The sequence below is a fragment of the Mastomys coucha genome, unplaced genomic scaffold (assembly GCF_008632895.1).
Source record: "Mastomys coucha isolate ucsf_1 unplaced genomic scaffold, UCSF_Mcou_1 pScaffold8, whole genome shotgun sequence".
NCBI classification, from domain to species: domain Eukaryota; kingdom Metazoa; phylum Chordata; class Mammalia; order Rodentia; family Muridae; genus Mastomys; species Mastomys coucha.
The window spans coordinates 42,820,843-42,832,669 of NW_022196914.1; the positions used below are offsets into that span (position 1 = coordinate 42,820,843).

At 40.3% G+C, this 11,827-nt stretch overlaps 1 long non-coding RNA gene across 1 annotated transcript in view; it reads left to right on the forward strand.

Annotated features, from left to right (window-relative positions):
* Positions 1 to 11,827, forward strand: part of LOC116083603 — a 25,835-nt gene that overhangs the window by 13,161 nt on the left and 847 nt on the right. Inside the window, exon 2 of the long non-coding RNA XR_004115793.1 lies at positions 5,626 to 5,876. This is a non-coding gene — a long non-coding RNA (uncharacterized LOC116083603). The remainder of the gene's footprint in view (positions 1 to 5,625; positions 5,877 to 11,827) is intronic.

Genomic DNA, 11,827 nt, shown 5'->3' on the forward strand with positions numbered 1-11,827 from the left:
TCCCACCAGCAATGAAGTAATGTTCCTCTTTCTCCACAACCTCTCCAGCATCTGCTGTCACCTGAGCCAAGGACACAATTTCATCAATGCTTCCCTCTACCTGATGATCCTGGTCCATACTGGAGCTCCCCCGACTTTCACCACAGACCCTGGGGTCCCATAATCTATATGCTGACATGTCATATGCCAGTTGTGTTAGGGATTGTCTTTTACATTTAAATTTTAGTGTAAAAATTTCTTATTAAAGCCTTACTTGCATATGCTTAAGGAATCAAACAGGATTTCAAAGCTCACATGACAGTGGCTGGTTCTGCTTTCCTTCTCATCCCTTCTCTCTGGAGACAACTACTCTATATTTAGCTGTTTACGCCAGTAATTGTTTTTATCTAACAAACAACTTCTAGTACTGTTTCTTGATTTGTTGGTTCTAAATATGATTCATTCCTACTTCCTATTAAAAAGTGGTAGTATAACTCTCTTTCCTTGTTTTTTTTTTAATTTTTATTTTTTATTGGATATTTTCTTTATTTACATTTTAAATGTTTTCCCCTTTCCAGGTCTCCCCTTCAGAAACCTTCTATCCCTTCCCCCTCCTCCTTGCCCTGTGAGGATGCTCCCCCACCCACCCACTCACTCCTGCCTTCCCACCCTGGAATTCCCCTACACTGGGGCATTGAACACCCTCAGGCCAAGGGCGGCTCCTCCCACTCATGTCCAACAAGGGCAACCTCTGTCACATATGTGGCTCCTTGTTTTTTTTAAATAAAGGAATATATATTACCCTTTCACATCTTTTCAATGAAATCATGTAATCATTTTAACTAAAATCAATGCTTGTTAAAATTTTTAGGAACATGTACCTATTTAGCATAGACAATGAACCACAAATTATCTTGTTTGATTTACTTTATAATATAAATGTTTTCTCTGAAATTAAAAATTCTTTTAGTGCATAAGCTCTAGGCCTCAATCTCTGACACACACATACACACACACACACACACACACACACACACACACAGTCCTTTATTTTAAAATTGGTTCTTACTTTCCTACATATACATTATCAAGTCATCACAATTCTTTAGCAGAATTGCTGGTCCGTCATCCAAGGTCGGTGCTATAATGCCCTCTGTGGTAGAGATGTCTGCACTCTTGCCCTCCCGCCTGACTACTCCTCATGCATACACATAAGTGCTGCTCTCCTGGGTGTGGTCACTCATCTGTTACATCTCTACTGCCTCCCTTTGATGCTTGGACTTTTCTGTTTTTTTTTTTTTTTGTTTGTTTGTTTGTTTGTTTTTTTATCCTTATATTCAAGTACTTTTTAGAAGAACTATTTATTTTTATGTTATGTGTGTTAGTGTTTTGCTGGCCGGTATGTATGTGCACTAGACTGGTGCAGTGTCTGCTGATAGCAGAAGAGGGTTTCTGATTCTCTGGAACTCAAATTAAAGCTGGTTGTGAGCTGCCTTATCATGGCTGGGAACCAAACCAAGGTGCTTTGCAAGAGCTGCAAGTGCTAGTCAGTGCTGAGCCAGTTCTCCACCTCCTGTTTCAATTGTATCTCCTCTAATGAGTCATTTCCTTATTTATTATTCCTTTCCTACACTTATCTCATCTGATCTACAATTAAATTTATCTGTTGATTTTGTTAAAGAATTATTTATTTTATGAGTACACAGTTGTCCTCTTCAGACACACCAGAAAAGGGCATCGGATCCCATTACAGATGGTTGTGAGCTACCCTGTGGTTGCTGGGATTTGAACTCAGGACCTCTGGAAAAGCAGTCAGTGCTCTTAACCACTGAACCATCTCTCCAGCCCTCTACTGATTTCTTAAACTCAGTTATTTGTTAATTCTAGAATTTTTTATTTGATGTGTTTGAAAATAAAGATGCCAGTTTAAATGAAAGGCTTCCTTTTGCCACCCCCTTTCTTGAACATGTAATTATAGATATTTAAAAACTGTCTTGACAACTCTAATATGAATGCATTTCTGTTTTATTTGCATTTCTCTGTTTGGGTCAGTTCATTTTATGGCTTGTCTGATAATTTTTTTACTGAATGCTGGACATTGTAAATTAAAAAGTAATTGAGGTTCTTGGGAATTTTACATTTTCCCAGAGAGAATGCCCTGGTCCTTTCAAGAGACATTTAGAAAGAGATCCCGCGTCTTGGTCCATTTGTTAATGGTTTAATTCTACACTCTTCTTCCTCTTACGTGGTTCGCAGCTAAAAATACTAGGGTGATCTTCTCACCCAATTTTGGCTTTCCCAAACCACAAAGTTTGGCAGGATCGCATCCCTTTCAGAGAGCTTTGGTGCCCCACAGTGCTAATTAGCAGATGTTCTGAGCATTTGGTGAAGGTATAGCTTGCCTGGGAGCAGTGGTTCCGCTTTGGCTGTGATCCTGGTCCAGAAAGCCCTGCCTATCTTGATTGTTTGCAGTGGTGTGAACCAGCTGTTGTCTGCCAGCTTCCAGCTGTTTCGGGTGGAATGCTTCTGAGGAAATGTATGGCTGCAGCAGTGGACACTAACAGTTACGTCCTATGCGATTTCCTCCTCTCTTGATGTCTTGATGGTCAGTACACTGTTTTCATAGCAGCAAACTTTGGCCTGATTTCTCATTCATGACATAGTAGGAAACTCATAACTCTCAGAGTTTAAAGAGTTTTCGTCCCTTTCCCCCCACCTTTCTAGAACTCTTGATATTTTGATATTTGATCTCCTGCATGGATCCCTTAATTTTTTAACACTGTGTTTTCCCCCCCTGGGCCAGCTGGTTCAGTCTTTTGTTCTGGGATCACAGGATGGCTGCTGATTTTTCTGACAGCCAAGTGAGGAAAGGGATTGGGGAAGACTACAGTCTTCCTGTCTCCTGTATGCTGTGTCCCTGCTTTCGCTGTTCCTTCTGCTCTCACTACAAAGCTGCCCGAGTCCATGCTCTCCACAAAGTACTGTGACTGAGGGAGGAAGACAACTAAGGTTCTGTCAGTCCACACCATCGTTCGGCAGGGCCTAGTGCTGCCGTTGGCGGACTTTCCAAATCTGAGGCACGATCGGCTCTAGACTCATGTTTTGTATTTCTCAGAGATTTCAAGGCAGCCCATACCCTTGCTCTTCGTGCTCCGACATACATTATGTCTTCTGCTCCTGTCCCTAAGCGCTTCTCCTTCCAGTGTTGAAGCCTTTGTGGATTTGTCATTTTTTTCTTTTGTTCTTTCTAGAAAAAAAAAAAAAAAAGAAAGACACCAACAACCAAACCACCTAGAATTTTCAGGGAGGAAACATAAAGCAGGTGTGTTTAGTTCACCATTTCTCACTGGAATTTTCAGGTGCATTATGTACATCGAGAGAAACTTCCACAGCAGGTATTAATATAGATGAGGGAAATGTGGAAGTAACAGGAAATGGCAGAGTTAGAATTAAAATTCACTCTCTCTGGCACAAAGGCCCTCATTTTGGAAAATGCCTTCCCTAACTCCTTTAACTTTAAATATTAAAGTTTTGTCCCCAGGTATTAGCAACCCACTATTCTCCAAAGCCAAGTAATTGATGAAATTAAAAAAAAAAAAAATCACAGTGTAGATTGACTCATTCTCTCTGGCAGCCAGTTCTTATGTGCTTGTCCTACAAAAGTAAACTATAATTTTAAAAAGCTTATTTTAATTTTACAACTTTATTTTTCATTTTAGCTTTTTGGTTTGTATTTGAAATTATTAAGCTTACCCTGGAGAATTGAAACTTTTCTCTAAGTCAGGATTATATTCTGTAAAATTTTTCAGCTCTTTTGTTTTATTGAAAATGAAGTTTCTTGTCTAACCCCCGAGTTGCTCTTTAGTAGAATCTGAAGATATACAGAAAGCTTCCTATTGTGTTTCTCTGGGCTCTCCCAGAATGACTTCCTGCTTCCAGTTGGCCCAGTTTCTGGACACCCTTGTTAAAACACCTCCACACACAACGATTTAATCTTTTTTATGGGAAACAAGTAAGATCCTGGGAAGCAAGAAAGAGCTGCTGCAAAAGACAGCTTCCACAGTTTGCCACGAATGGGTTAGTTAATGACTGGGGAGTCTCTGTAAATCATCTCTGTATCAAAACCATAGTGCCTCGTGAATTAAAGAAAGGGAAGACATTCCACACAGGAGCAGGGAGCTGGGGCGGGGAGCAGCCGGGGCACAAGCATTCGCAGTCATTGCAAACATTCCTTCTTAAAGGAACACGCTCATCTTTTGAGTTGTCATCTTTTTTTCCGGCAAGAGCATCTCTGGACTTTATTCCTACTTTCAAGTGGTAGAATAGTTGACGTTGATTAAACTGTTAATGACGAGCCAGCCTGGCTCCATCTTAGGCCTCAAAGTCATATTCTAACAAAGACAAACTAGGTTTACTCCTGCTTACGCTTGAGAAACTTCTGCTTCTCAAGGATTGGACTCTTTCCCCACTCTCTGTAACCTTGAACACAAACCGTTCTGTACTGCCCTCTAGGAAACAGCAGCTGTGTCTCTGTTTCAAAACCATCTTGCAACCCTACCTTTGTTTCAAAGGTTGTTGTGACTACAGTGTTATGAGTACCTGTTAGGACTACTTAGTTTAGGAACATCTGGAAATCATGTCTTTGTTTCAGGAGGTCATTATGATTAACCTGTTGTGCTTACATTCTGCTTCTGTGACTCCCTCTAGCTTTCCTGCCAAATCCTCCATTCGGAAAACCCCTACCCTTGTCTTCCTGACATCCGATGCTGATCTCTTGAACCCAGCTCTGAGGGAGAGACAGCCTGTTTGCATGGATAAAAGGGTTGCTTTGATTAATTGGGCCATGATGACTTGTGTCAGTGGTCTTTCTCCTCAAATCGTTAGAATTAGCATCACATGAAAAGTACCCAGATAATCAAAGACTAATGTGGAAGCATCTGATAGGGTATAATGTTTAAATTATGAATTAATTAAGAATGAATTATGTCCTAGCCAAATCATTTAATTTGTCCGTAGTTACTGATTTCTCTTAAATGTCTACATTATTACTTTCTTTCTTTCTTATTTATTTATGTATTTACTTATTTATTTATTTTTGGTTTTTCGAGACAAGGTTTCTCTGTATAGCCCTGGCTGTCATGGAACTCACTCTGTAGACCAGGCTGGCTTTGAACTCAGAAATCTGCCTGCCTCTGCCTCCCAAGTACTGGGATTAAAGACGTGTGCTGCTACCACCCAACACATTATTGCTTTCTTAAAAGGTAAAATTAATTTTACTTTGTTAGCAGTATACAAGAATTTTACTTAATTTCCAAGTTTCTATTCCCTAGGAATTTTCTTCCACCCTTCAAAGCAGAAGCATTCATTTACTCTATTGCTTCTGAATGGTTTGTATATTCATTTTGATTGACTTTTTTATGCACTTGCATTCTGTTTTCTTCTCTCTTTCTCTGTCTTTGTCTGTCTTTCTCCTCCTCTGTGTGTGTTTGCTGATCTCTGAATGGCTCTTCTCTGTTCTTTTTCTTCCAGCTCCATTGTGCACATAGTTAGGGAAGGACTACATGCTGACATTGTGTAAAAATACACCAAACAAATGTTTTTTTCTTCTGAGAACAGAAGATAAATGTTAATATTTTAATTTTACAGTGTGTGTTCTTTAGAAGAAGATTTGCTGAAAAAGCCCAGAAGAGACTCTGGTGGTCAGTCCGAGCCTGAAGCAGCACGCCGTTTCATTGTGAGTCTCGTAAAAGAGGATAGTGATCCTTAAGATAGGCTCCATGATGTTTCATTGGCTGTAAACACCAGAAGACAAAAGTTCTTAAAAAGGCAACTGATTCGAAGGAAAAGAGTGGCATACCATCTGAGTGAGCAGTTAGCAGACAGAAGCACACTGACAAGTAAGCAAAGAGAAATCTTTAAACCATGAAAGAGTTCACGCGCAGATCTAGTGTAAACCACACTGATCTCTTCTCCAGCAAGGGAAATTTCCAACAGCCAGCTCTGGCTAAGAACTCAGACATGGCTGTTAAGAACAAGAGGAGGAGGAAATAAGAGCACAGGAAAGAACAGCTTCAAAATGACTTTGTTTTCAAGGCTTCTAATGGTAAAAAGTAGTGAAAAGAGGAACAAAATCTGCCTGCACCCAAAGATGGATCCAGTAAGGATCAAAACCATAAGATGTGATTCCCCCAGAAATACAGCAGCAAAAGGAGACCCAGTCTCTCTGAGGGACTGATCACCCTGATGTGGATGCTCCTTTCCTCCTTTTAAGTTCAGTTGAAAGTCAAGTTCAAACTTGGGTCTGCTCTTCCTTACCTCACAGGTGTCTCCTCAGGCACCTTTCTTTAGTCTTTCAGGGAACAGTTTGTGTGACCCTCGGATGACGTGCTTGTGAGGATTTCTTATAGCTGAGCTTCTAATGGAGGGGGAGCTGTCAAACACTATAGGAACTAGAAACATGGAGGAATACAACGAGTACCTTGTAGCTCAGATAATTAGAATAAGACAAGGAAAGATACAGTAGAAGCAGATGGCTGTGACTACCTCCCACATAGCAGGGTCCAATAAATACTCCACGAAAGAAAAGGGAAAAATACAATTATGAGTTCTGGAAGAAATTGTTCCTGAGTTGATGGGAACACCCGGACAAGTAGTAAAAATAGCTAGCCCCTATCCAGCCCTTGTCACTGTTCCAGTTCATAAAACACCTTCAGAAACCAGACGTTTCCCACAACTTACCCATTAGGCTCAGAAATATTAAGTGTCTTTTAAAAATATCTTAATATTTATTGCCTGTCAAATAATTATATCTTATATACTGGTATTAGTTTGTCCAAGTCAAATAATTAAGTCAATAACCAGTAAGCAAAAATTGAATTCAAATCTGTCTACAGATCTCGTTTGTCAGGCAGCAAGCTGCTGCCTCTTTTCCTTGAACAAAATAAATGAAGTCAGGATGTCCTCCTCCGAGTTATGTTTAGGAGATGGTAAGTTCCTGTAGAGATGCTTTAGAGTATCAGAGTAATGCCGGTGTTTGTCTGCCTGGTAGACAAGTTTATTTGCACATTCCACAACCAGTGGTCCATGAGGAAAGGCCTGGACCTGAACTCATTTTCTTCTGTGTCCATCAGTTCTTTCTGCGGTTCCTCTGCCCTCCATTGCAGCTAATAGCACTGTGGTCTTCTTTGGAACCTCTCATTCTGTCTCAGTCTCTGTTGATAGCTGAGTCACGAGTCCTGGGTTTTCAGATTTACTCTGTCTGAACTTTCTCTCTGTTCCTGCGGAAGACACCCATGTCAGACCCTCATTTTCCCTTCTGGTACTTTCGCTTGTCTCGTCTTCCATCCCCGGCATCTCTGCAGCTCAACCTCAGTGGTGCAGCTGGAGTCATTACCCTTGACTGAAAAACTGCTGCCCTAGGGGAAAAGAAATCTCTTTGCTCCCACAAACTCATTCACCACCTGAATGCTGATAAATTGCAAATTTCAATCTGTAGCCGGATTCAGAGTTTCCACACTGTTTCTGGCTCAGTAAACACCAGTAGCTTTGTAATGTCTCTGACCTCCTCACTTCGCTTCATTGCTACAGGCTCTCCTTCCTAGACAGCTTTCACTTCTGCCTACTGCCTTCATTCTAACAGACATGAATCTGGCTGTCTCAGATGGTTGCAATAGGCTAAAACACCACGGCAGCGTTGCCCTCTAACTAGATGCTCTGTGCCCACTCTGTTTTTGACTTTTAATATGCTTTCTTTCCAAACACTTTCCATCAAACTTTTGTGCCCATTTTTAAAAGCATTTTAACATCTCTGAACTCAGAATACAGTTTTACAGTTGATTTCCTATTTTTTTTTCTTTTAAACGACTACTGGGGATTGTATTGAAGGACTAAATGTATGCTAGGCTAGACACATTACCAACGAGCTATACCTTTTCTAAAAATGATAAAAAAAAATTCCCTCTATCTCTGTCTCTGTCTCTGTCTCTGTCTCTCTCTCTCTCTGTCTCTCTCTCTCTCTCTCTCTCTCTCTCTCTCTGTATATGTTGTGTGTGTGTGCTGTGTGTGTGTGTGTGTGTTTGCACTAAGGTGTGTATGTGGAGGTAAGAAAACATTATTGACCCTTGTCTGCTGCCTTGTTTGAAACAGGATCTTCTGTTGTTCATCATTGTATGTGACAAGCTAACTGGCCTTCAAACCCCAGGAGGGCAGCTAGCCTAGTTTGTCTCTTTGTAGGAATATGGGGATGCTCATGGTGGTACAACAGTGTACCTGGGTTTTAGAAACCCAAACTCAAATTCTTATGCTTGCACAACAAGTACTATCCTTTGAGTCACCTCTTACAACCTTACAATCCATTTTAAATAGTTTTACTGGAAAACCCAATCAACTCAATTATTGGAGAAATTCCATTTTGTGTGAGACCAGTGACTAAATAAACTCCAGCTCCAGGAAGAAAATCACACTAGAGCTAACATCCTATGACCCCTTTGCCCCCTTTAGCAATAGCTAGGCTACAATAGCCGGACCATGATACATAGAGGTAACCTAAGACGTCCTTCAGAGAATAGATAACCTGGGCCTCCTGTTTGTCAGGTGTTCTGCCCTTGTGTTTGGTTCCTGCAGATTATACCAGAAACGCAGTTTTAAAAACATTAGCTTGCTGATCTGTATGGAAACTCCCCAAGTTTGCTGTAACCACAATAAAAACCCTGAACTCCTAGGCTTGGGGCTCTCACTGACCTGCTGTGATGATAAGAGTCTGAGAGACCTTGCTCTCGAGCATTGGGATTGGCTCCTCTGTGGTCTTTGGATACCTGCAACTTGGGCATAACAGTACATAGCAGTACATTTTATAGTGAGATGTAAAAATATGATAACAGGAAAAATCGTTCTGAATGTGCTTCTGCCATGCATTAAAACTTCAATCTTTTCTCATAGTTCTAAGAATAAAATAGAACCATCTTAACATGTCCTCAGCATCCCGCATGTTCGTTCTACTCCTTGCATCCTGCTATGGAACATTTTGTGCTACTTGCCTAATAAGCTGACATTCATGTCCATTCAGCCAATGTCTAATTCCTGGGTATCTACTGTGTGCCAGGCACAGTTATCCCCCATATCAGTGTAGCTTCTCTGCTCATCATACTCACTGCTCAATAGAAGCCCCATCCTGAACACACGCATACGAAATTCTGCTTCTCAGCTTTGGAGTCTTGAGTGTGCCAATCTTCCTCTTGGGAAGGCTCTCTCTGCCTAGCTGCACTTTCCTTCCTATTGCTTGTTTAGAGTGTATTTCGCACAGTAGCTCCCCTCCATCAGTCCTGTTACATGAACTCATGGATGCAGCACGTCTTCTCAGTACAGCCCTTGTTTTCCTAATAGCGGTCTTCCACATCATTAGGATGTGAAGCATTGGACTGTCTCTGCCTAACTCAACAGTGTGTACTTTAGCCCTTACTCTAATCTGGACCACATTAGCTCTTTTTCTAAAATTCATGAAATGAATTATGATAAGGAATGAACTTATGCACCTGGAGATACTCTGAATTGTCTTCTACTTGAGTGTATTATTTTAAAAATAAAAACATACAGAGGTGAACCTTTAGTCAACGGGATTACATGGAAGTTTTAGTTTGACAATTAAAAAGAAATTACGCAGTTTCACATTATGATACATCAATGCTGACATAAAACGGTATTGTATTTTCCTCCTTAAAATCATTGTAGCAGTACTCTAGAATCATGATGTTCATTATAATCAGTAAATACACTGATCCAAACCATAGGGTAGATTTCTGCTCTGACAGGCTACATCTCATTCTTTTTCTGCTGTGTTTAAACCTCTTTGTCCCTTGCCTTGAAAATGTGCTGCCTTTGTACAGTATGGATTAGCTCAGTGGGGAATATTTTCAAAGAAGTTGTAGATTTATCTCCTCCTGGTGAGCTTACCTAGCCCTCAGACATAGCGTACACTTCTGCTCTTCTGTAAACATAAGTCTAGTTATCTTCTGAGGAAGCAATTCAGAAAGAAACATTTTTGTCATGTTTAAAGTGCAATGTGTTTTCACTAGAATTCGAAGCAATCATACTGTCCTTTGTTCTAGAAATGCCCCTTTCTTATTATATATACTCTACTTCTTTATGCAATTGTATACTTCAAGTAATTGTCATTGTATTCATATTAACATAATCCTCTGAGTTACCAAAGAAAAATTTGAGAAATAGAAAAACAACAAAAATTCCTTACCCTTAATATGCTCTGCAAGAAAGGAAGATTTACAGCTTTGGGTTTTTGAGTTATTGAATTTTGGCTCTCCTGTTTTTAGTAACATGTCCCCAAATCCCTGGACGAAAAGGCCATAGAATTTGAAATGTTATTGCGACAACCTATAGCAACATGCTACCTCAACACAGGCATACTCAAAAGAAAAATTTCTTGTAACTACATTCATATTCAAAGATCTTGTGATATAAGCCAACCCCTGTGGGGGTATTATTTCCAAACATAACAGGTTGACATTATATAATTACACACTGCTGGATATTGAAATATCAAAGAGGAGTGCTTATGGTGGTGAGCACAGCACACTGTTATGAATATTCACATTTTTAGAGAATTATTTCTAGCTATGTATTACAGACGTTAGCAAAGATTTGGTGATTTATTTAATATCAACATTAGGTTTGACATGAATGTCTTAGCAAGCAAGCATAGAGAGGCTTGATTCAGGGACTTACCTCTACTCACTGAAAGGACTCCAAGGGGAAGCTCTTGTTATTCCACATGTGGTTTTCTAAATAGACACTCCAGCCATATGCACAGCTGAGGATCATATACCCCATCTTGTACATACCCAACTTCTATAACTTATAATTTCCATCTCCTAATTTTTACTTTTATTGTTCTTTCCATGCTTGGTGATGGCATTACTTATCTTTAAATCAGTTCTTCTTTGGCTCCATCTTAGCACTCACTTCCACATTACACAGTTTTTTTTGCAGAAGTGATGAGGGCTAAAAAACCGTCCTTAATTTCTCAGTTTCCTATCCAACTGTTTTCAGTGGTATATCCTCCCATTTAACCTCTGGGTTGTAACCCGAATTTACCTTTCTTCCTTCTAAAGGTCAGCTTTCAAATATTTCCATTCTTTCTCCTTCACATGACCTTTTTGGCTTATGTGGTACACACTGAAATCAGTCTCATAGACATTAAAGCCCCAGGTTCCATCTTTCATGGGTCTTTAGTCTCATGCTCGGGTTGGGCAGCTGGGTTATCTTGAGGCTCTTTCCCACAGTTACATAGGGATCATGCAGTTTCTACTTTTGTACTTCTCTTCTGTCTGTTCATCTTTTAAAAGTGTATTGGATAACTGTTACTCTGAGGCATGTATTTCATGCATTGTATTTATTTTATTTTGAGGCTGGGTTTCTTTGTATAGCCCTAGATATCCTGAGAATTGCTCTGTAGACCAGGCTGGCCTTGGACTTAGAGATCCACCTGCCTTTGCCTCCCAAGTGCCATACTATTTATTTTAGGAGTATTTTACACTGGCTGTGTGCACAGGAAAACTACTGCTTTCCTCCTCACAGAAGTCAGTGAGCCAATCTACAGATAGAAATACCCAGCGGCAGGACAGGCCTCCCTAGTTAAGGAAGATTTAATGTGTGCATGCTTAATAAAGGGGCTGTGGGATGGTTTGGGGCTAACTGCTCTTCTTTTAGAGGACTGGAGTTGGTTCCAAGCGCTAGAATGAATAGCCGTAATCCTTGTAACTTCAGCTTTAGTGGATCTAGTGCCCTCTTCTAGCCTCTGAGCAATGCTCTGCCATGTAACACACACACACACACA